Source organism: Schistocerca serialis, chromosome 6 (genome assembly GCF_023864345.2).
Source record: "Schistocerca serialis cubense isolate TAMUIC-IGC-003099 chromosome 6, iqSchSeri2.2, whole genome shotgun sequence".
Taxonomy (NCBI): Eukaryota; Metazoa; Arthropoda; class Insecta; order Orthoptera; family Acrididae; genus Schistocerca; species Schistocerca serialis.
Window position 1 is genome coordinate 522492079 of NC_064643.1, and position 8352 is coordinate 522500430.

The 8352-nt window shown below is 41.2% G+C and overlaps 1 pseudogene; it reads right to left on the minus strand.

Moving 5' to 3' along the window:
- Positions 1-3339: 3339 nt before the first annotated feature.
- Positions 3340-3457, minus strand: LOC126485480 (5S ribosomal RNA; annotated as a pseudogene).
- Positions 3458-8352: the final 4895 nt, after the last annotated feature.

The window sequence follows — 8352 nt, forward strand, 5'->3', positions numbered from 1 at the left end:
ACATTTTATTTTGGGAAAAAAAGATATTTTCAAATGTGCACGATGCGTAATCGGATTTAGAGCATTTATCGAAAATCATATTGAACCACCGTCAAATATCTAATGGCGTTTCTACAGTTTTCATGTCTTCAGATGTTGGATGCCCTCTACCATTATACGAGGAAAAAGTTCTGCACACTGAGCATGAGCCACCGTTACTGGGCGTGATCAAGTTGAAATTCATGTGAGTTGTGAGCGAGACTTCAAGCACAAGGCTCGTAAATGTGCTTGCTGGTTCGCATGGCTGTGTCTTGATTAATTCAGTTTTAACATGGCTGCTTGAACTGAGTCAGGTCAGATTATAGGTAGTGGCCAGCGTTCCTGCATCAAAAAAAAAAAAAGTCTCTATGCGGAAAGAACTCAACGGAAATTCACAAAGGTTTGAGAGAGGTTTGCAGGAATAGCCACACACAAAACAAATTTTTATAAAAATGACTTACATGAGAACGATATCTGAGAGAATAAACACACTATTTAGGAACTTTGGTGTAACTCTCGCCTTTTCGACTACAAATATACTTTTGAATAAATACAGGTACGTGATTGGCAATACTACTAATCGCCATTGTAGATCGGATGTCTATAAATTAACGTGCAGTGACTGTGACAAAATTTATATTGGTAAAACCGGGCTTAGTTTTACAACATGTTTCAAAGAACATATCTCGGGTACAGCACACAATAAATCAGTCTTTGGACAACAGCTGAATTGTAGTAGTTATGCAGGAGGAGGCATCATGAATAACCCCAAAATTCAGCTTGCTGTCCCGAAAGGTTTACTCTTGGACACTCTGCAAGAATTAGAAATTTTTGAACATTTCAAAAATAATTCGTCAACCCTCATGAATGAGCTGGTGTATTTCCCAAAAAATGCTTTCTTCGAATCACTTGAAGGCCTCATTTAAATAGGCTGCTGCTTCTCTCTTTTACTTTAATTCCAGTGGTATTTTCACTTTATGAATTAAAATCTTGTAACAGATAGATACACACAGTTATGTTGCCGATTTATTAAGAAAATGTAGACGTGAGTGACTACTATAGAATGTTTCCAGCTTTATTTTACACACGCTCTTTCATCGCTTGATTTTATACGCTGACGTAATTTCTCGACAAATAACGGTTTATGAGCTTCATAGTACATTGTTTTTTGTGAAAAAATTCTCCTGTATTAAACAACATAACAGTCATTCCTGTTTTATTATATGACTAGACGCTATTTTATAATCGTATTTTATACATTAACGTAATTTCACCACAAATAACGATTTATTGGTTTCCAGGTAATATTATTCTTTTGTAAAACATGTCTGTATTACGAGTTTGACTAGATTTTGCTGGCAACTTATAAAATAAAAAAAATCTACTAGCGCCATTTCAGAAGACACCATCTTGATTATCTTTCACAGCTACGATTGACCTCAATCGTTATGATAACACATGGCATCCATAATGTACATCTTTGATATTTGCTGGTCACTTTACTATAAGGTCTCCATGGCAACGGCGTCCAGAGATACCAAGTTCCGGACAGTAGCGTGCGCCAGTGCTGTATTATTTAGACAACATTGTCATTATTACATAATTATCATAGATGATAATTATTTTACACATATCAATTTGTTTATTCTATACAAACAGTCTACTGATCAAATATCCGATGCTGTTGTTGTTGTTGTTGTGGTCTTCAGTCCTGAGACTGGTTTGATGCAGCTCTCCATGCTACTCTATCCTGTGCAAGCTTCTTCATCTTCCAGTACCTACTGCAACCTACATCCTTCTGAATCTGCTTAGTGTATTGATCTCTTGGTCTCCCTCTACGATTTTTACTCTCCACGCTGCCCTCCAATGCTAAATTTGTGATCCCTTGATGCCTCAAAACATGTTCTACCAACCGATCCCTTCTTCTAGTCAAGTTGTGCCACAAACTTCTCTTCTCCCCAATCCTATTCAATACCTCCTCATTAGTTACGTGATCTACCCACCTTATCTTCAGCATTCTTCTGTAGCACCACATTTCGAAAGCTTCTATTCTCTTCTTGTCCAAACTGGTTATCGTCCATGTTTCACTTCCATACATGGCTACACTCCATACAAATACTTTCAGAAACGACTTCCTAACACAAATCTATACTCGATGTTAACAAATTTCTCTTCTTCAGAAACGATTTCCTTGCCATTGCCAGTCTACATTGTATATCCTCTCTACTTCGACCATCATCAGTTATTTTACTCCCTAAATAGCAAAACTCCTTTACTACTTTAAGTGTCTCATTTCCTAATCTAATCCCCTCAGCATCACCCCATTTAATTTGACTACATTGTATTATCCTCGTATTGCTTTTGTTGATGTTCATCTTATATCCTCCTTTCAAGACACTGTCCATTCGGTTCAACTGCTCTTCCAAGTCCTTTGCTGTCTCTGACAGAATAACAATGTCATCGGTGAACCTCAAAGTTTTTACTTCTTCTCCATTAATTTTAATACCTACTCCGAATTTTTCCGATCCCATGCTATGGATCTGTTATATTTGTTAAGTTAATTATTTCCGGCAGACGGTACTACAAAAAACAACAGAAATAATTATTGAATAGTCTTATTACAGTTACTCATTATCTCTAACAATCTGCTCTGTCCTGTGGGCACTGCATTTTTATAATTTTTAGGTAAAAACTGTGTCTTCAGATGATTCGTTCGTCATTGGCTGACGTTAACGTTATACAGCACAGAAACGCCCTCACCATATCTACATAACGCAAAGCTGTCTATCCAACAGCAGCGACTAAGGTCTACTGACTTTTCCGGACATCGTCAACATCAAAGCATGGATAACGACTCTTCGATTTTAATAAGCATAAATTACTTTATTTTAAGTGACCAACTTCCTTACGTAACTAAAACGATTTCTATCCGTCAGAGTGCTATTATGAAGACATCCTCAGACTAGGCAGAAACCAGTCATTTTAAGTAAAATAACCATTGCGGTGTAGACTGGTTTTCACTAACTTTGTATAGCTTACAAGATCGGTGCTCTCCGAAAATGCTACCACAAATTTTGCCTCTTACGGTTAGTAACAATCGGAAATAAACTTAACTCCTTCCGAATACGCAATGAAGGCCCAACGGTACCGACCGGCCGCCGTGTCATTCTCAGCCCACAGGCGTCACTGGATGCGGATATGGAGGGGCGTACGGTCAGCACACCGCTCTCCCAGCCGTGTATCAGTTTACGACACCTGAGCCGCTACTTCTCAATCAAGTAGCTCCTCAGTTTGCCTCATAAGGGCTGAGTGCACCCCGCTTGCCAACAGCGCTCGGCAGACCGGATGGTCACCCATCCAAGTGCTAGCCCAGCCCAACAGTGCTTAACTTCGGTGATCTGACGGGAACCGCTGGTAGCACTGTGGCAAGGTCGTTGGCGACAATCGTAAATGGTAAGAATAATAAAAACTTTCGTAGGAGCTTACTGATTTACAACAGGACTTCCAACAAATATGTGTAAATTGTGGGCTACTAAAAACTGAATAGGATTTAGATCAGTGACGGATTATTTTTTCACGAATCGGAACTTCTCTGCGAGTCTACAGATGCTGTGGTATTGACGCGGGCTTATATATATAGTCAGCAAATTTTGCCCTGTGGGACTGATGGAAGGAATAGAGAAAAATGGAACCTTATCTCAAGACCATTCCTCTTGAAAAAGGTTCAAAATTTATTTATCACAAGAAGACTTTCCTATACAATTCTGTGAACGAATATTTTAGCATCGCGCCACATTTACCCGCCCGAGCGCGCCTGCTACCGACCGCTCCGTCCAGTTGACCGCACCGCTGTGCCGACAACGGAATGCGCGAGCCGTGAGGCGACTTCCAGGACCGTGGGACTCGTAACCAGCCGAGACCGGGCGTCAACAGGGCTCGGTGCAGGAGGAAAACAGACAGCGCTGTGAAGGCGCAAATGACTCGCCACAATGGGGCGGATTCGGTTTCTGCGTCGTCTGCCCTCCTTTCAATATCGTGAATGTTTAATATGTTAGGAACAAGGCGTTCTTGGTCATTTGTAAATAAAATGAATTTGTCAAATAATGCATGTAACACAGAAATATAATAAAGAACATAGTACAAGCAACTTTTTATTGGATGGATTGTAAGATGCATGGTTTCCGTTTTTCGTTTCCTCCTTAAACTCCTCCTAGCTCCCGTCTAGAAATGCTCTTCATACCCCCTACATTTTATATTCCATTTCGTGTAATGTTCCTTGGTCATTTTCCACAAACATGGTCTTTTGCCGTACAGTTTTATAACTCCTCGATATGGTCAGTGGTACATTCGATTCCCATGCTGAAAGCAACTATAACTTTCTGTTAAGTGCGGGAAAACGCTGAAACTTTTTGAACGTGGACAGGCTCGTTGCTACAGAAATACGCACGTGTGCCGGCTGAACTGGCTCATCCGAGAATTGCAGCTGACGGCGTCAAGGCCATGTCTTAACTAATGCACAGGCAAAGATTGCAGATACTCTTGAATCCGTTGGAAATATCCGTGGCCCCTTTCTAAATGTGGCCGACTGATGCAGCTCTGCGTGAGACAGTTCAGCGTATGACACTGCGACCGACCTCTTTTGGCTTATTGTCATTATTTTCATCATTATTATTACTGTTGTTGTTGTTCTTATTATGTCAGAAATACAAATCGGACAGCAAACGCCCTTCCAACGTCCAAGGATTAGAAAATATCTAGAAAGAGCAAAAAGAAGTTTACTTGAAGCTGGAGGAGGGAAGCGTCACTCGTCTGAAGATAGCATAGTATGGCAAGATTTTACACAGGTTGTAGGTAGTCAAAATAAGTCTGTAGGTTTTTCGGAGTGTAGTAGCAGGGTTTTGCTATAAGGTTTCGGTGACAGCAGTATCAGCACCCGGTTGCGAAACTGATTACCTCCAAAGCTTCTCCTAATAGTCATATCAGTAGTACTGGTCCTCCAAATGTTTCAGGGTACGAAAGATGGTGCGTGCACATGTACAGCTGACAAGTGGACAGGCGTGTACACCGAGAGAGGTGGGACAGTGGTTGGCACACATTCGGGAGGACGAAGGTTCAAGACGCGTCCGACCGTCATGATTTAGGTTTTCCGTGATTTGCCTAAATCGCTTCAGGCAAATTCCGGGACAGTTCCCTTGAAAGAGCACGGCCGACTTCCTTCCCCACCATTCCCTAATCCGATGGGACCAATGACCTAGCTGTTTGGTCCCCTCCCCCAAATCAGCCAGCAGACTAGTACACTAAAGGACATTATTTTATTCTTACGACCCATTCACTCTCGCGAGAAGTGATGCGAGAAAATCGTTCCCGTTTGTTTCAGAGTTCCCGTCATATGGAGGAAAGTGCTACAAATGTACAGGGTGATACCGTAACTAACATTACCAACTTAGGGAGATTTACAAGCTATCTTCTGAAGGTTACGTTCGTTACCGATCAGCAGGCAAACGTGAAAAAAATCACTAGAGATCTGTTGTCGCCGTACGTAAGACCACTCCTTCAGTACCGTTGTACGTCATATCCTTGACAATAAATGGTTGTAGGAATATGTTCACCCATCGTTGGAATCATCAAAGCACACCGTAACTTATTTGAAACTGAGTTGCCATGTGAAAAACGCTGCTGTAATTTATCGTCAAGCACCACGTTCACATTCGTTGGAATACATTGTGCGTCATGCTAAAATCCGTGTTTAGGCAGGATGAACAAATTGCTGAAATTTTACATGAATTTGGAAAAATACAATGGTTTGTGAAACGGGATTACCACGTATTGGGCACACTTATTCAGTTTCTTGAAATATCAACTGCAGATTGCATGAAAATGCTATGAGGCGAAGCGGCCATTTGGATGCTCTTTAATAACTTTATAATGTCTTGACCACACCCTTTATTATCCGGGGAATCGAGATTTTGTTCCTGATCTTATAGCCATCAGTTATTTTAATGAAACACCGGATTTGGAGTACTGCGTTCTTAAATATTGTGTGAAGTGAAAATCTGCTGGCCAGCTGGCCGCAGAGATTTTGTTCGGCGTCCGCAACAGTGTGACGCCCGGCGGGCATGTCTGAAGTTCAGATCCTGCACCAAATAGGCAGCACAACAACCTCAGACCGGTCAGAAGAAAATAAGACACAGAAGAAGATTAAAAAATTGGACGAGCGAAGCTGAAAACGTCATTAGACAAAATAACTAGATAATTTTCAGTATTGTGCAAAAAAGTCTAAAAGAGGTATGAAATATAAAAAGCAAATAAATAAAGAAGTAAATAAATCACCTAACTATGGCGTAGAACAGTACTGAAGCAGTGGTTATTATATGTAAGGCGACAAAATGTCTCCAGCGATTTTTTCACATTTTCCCGCTGATCGGTAACGAACGTAACCTTCAAGCGATAGCTTGTAAATATCTCTGACTTGCTTATGTTAGTTACAGTATCATCCTGTACATTCGCAGCACGACGGAAGTCTTAAGATGAATTTATAAGTCAAATAGAGGGTGACGTTCAAGGTAGACAGAAACTTCCTAAGAAAATCGCAAATCGGAGGGATAATCAATATAAAATGTAAGATTAAATAGGGTGAGCATGAAAAGCAAAAGCGACCCTGTATTTCACATATTTCGTGCCAGTCCTAACATGTGGTTCAGAAACATGCATTCCACTAAAAACAGACCTCATCAGAATTCAGGCAACTGAAATGAGACTCATTAGAACTCTGAACCAAATAGAAAAGACAAAATCAAGGATGAGGTCATTAGAAAAGTAGCTGATATTGCGGTTTCTGTTACCAGCGCCATAAAGAAACGTAGGCCTCAGTGGTATGGGTACAAAATGAGAATAAACAGCCAAAGACATGCCAAAAGGTATTTCAGCCTTAACCTCGTAGGATGAAGGTCATCGGGGAGACCAAGAAAACGCTGGATAGAGAATGTAAGACCAGAAGTGGAGAAGAAAGGTCACAAATGGCAAGCTGTCCTGGAACGGAAGGTGTATGAAGACAGAAGATGGAAAGCGCTTTTACACCACACCCTGGAAACTGATGTTGGAAAACGATAACGATGATGATGACAGTGAACACTACGAGGAGTTATGATACAGTATGTGAAAGGTGAGGTAGATGAAACCGGGTATAGGTACTTGTTACCGACTCAATCGTAGCTGCACATTTCAACAACTGTAGCTTAAAGAAGGGCCTTTAAAATGCATTTCAGGATGGGAAAAGGAAAATTTATCTGAAATAGGAGTTGAAATAATTTATTCGGACGTGTCCGAAAGAACAGACACCTATTTCAATGCAGATGCATAACATTGTTCCTTCCCATGTGTGAAAACAGTGAGGCTGGGTGCACTGGGGGAAATGCACGGGGCCACAACATCAGTACTGAGCAACACTTGGGAATTTTGGTCGGATGCGAAGGGAGTTCGGATGGCTCAGGCGGTTAAGGCAACCGTTCTAGAGAAGCAGAACATGCGGATTCGAGTCCTGGTGATGTAGAAATTTTCAAGTGCAGCTGTCGCATTATTTTACCCCAAAGACATCTATGTCATACAAATTTCCATTTGGTTATGAACGTAAGGCTACTTACGTCCTCTGTTGTAATGTATGTGACGGAGATTGTTTACTTGCATGGTCCAATAGCAGAACATAACTAATTGATAGACGCTGTTAACTGCCGGGGTATGCTACTCATGTTTCACATACAAATTAGACATAAATTATTTTATTTTTCTCGATATAAGTGAAAAATAGTTGTTGTGCAAAAAAGTATGTACCCTTACGAAACATCCTGTTTGCAAATCCGGGAATCATAAACCAACTCTTGCTTTTTGCCAGCAATGTTTATATTGTGAACCGTGCCTCGAGGAAGCCATCGATAAGAGAATTACTCGCGAAAGAGCGTATGTCCACTGCAGAATGAAAGAATGACTGTGGGAATACTCAGCTTGAAGAAAATACAGCGGTACAGATAGACAGTGCTCATTTGCTGCGAAGCTGATGCACATGACGCGGCATTTCGGTGTCGGTATTTGTTCTGTTGAGAAGATCGACGTGGAACGCAGCGAACTAGTTAGCTGTGCATTCAAGCTGTGCCGAGGGAACGTCAGTGTTCGAGAGCCCGAGGAAGCTCGTTAAGTGCTAATTCAGTAGCTGCCCTTTAACTGTAGGCCCAATATGCGGCTCATGGTTTAGGATGTACCTGTCAATTAGTGAGATGTGTTGCTCGGACTGTAAGCCAGATATGGAATGTGGCCGGAGAAAATTCACACACACACACACAC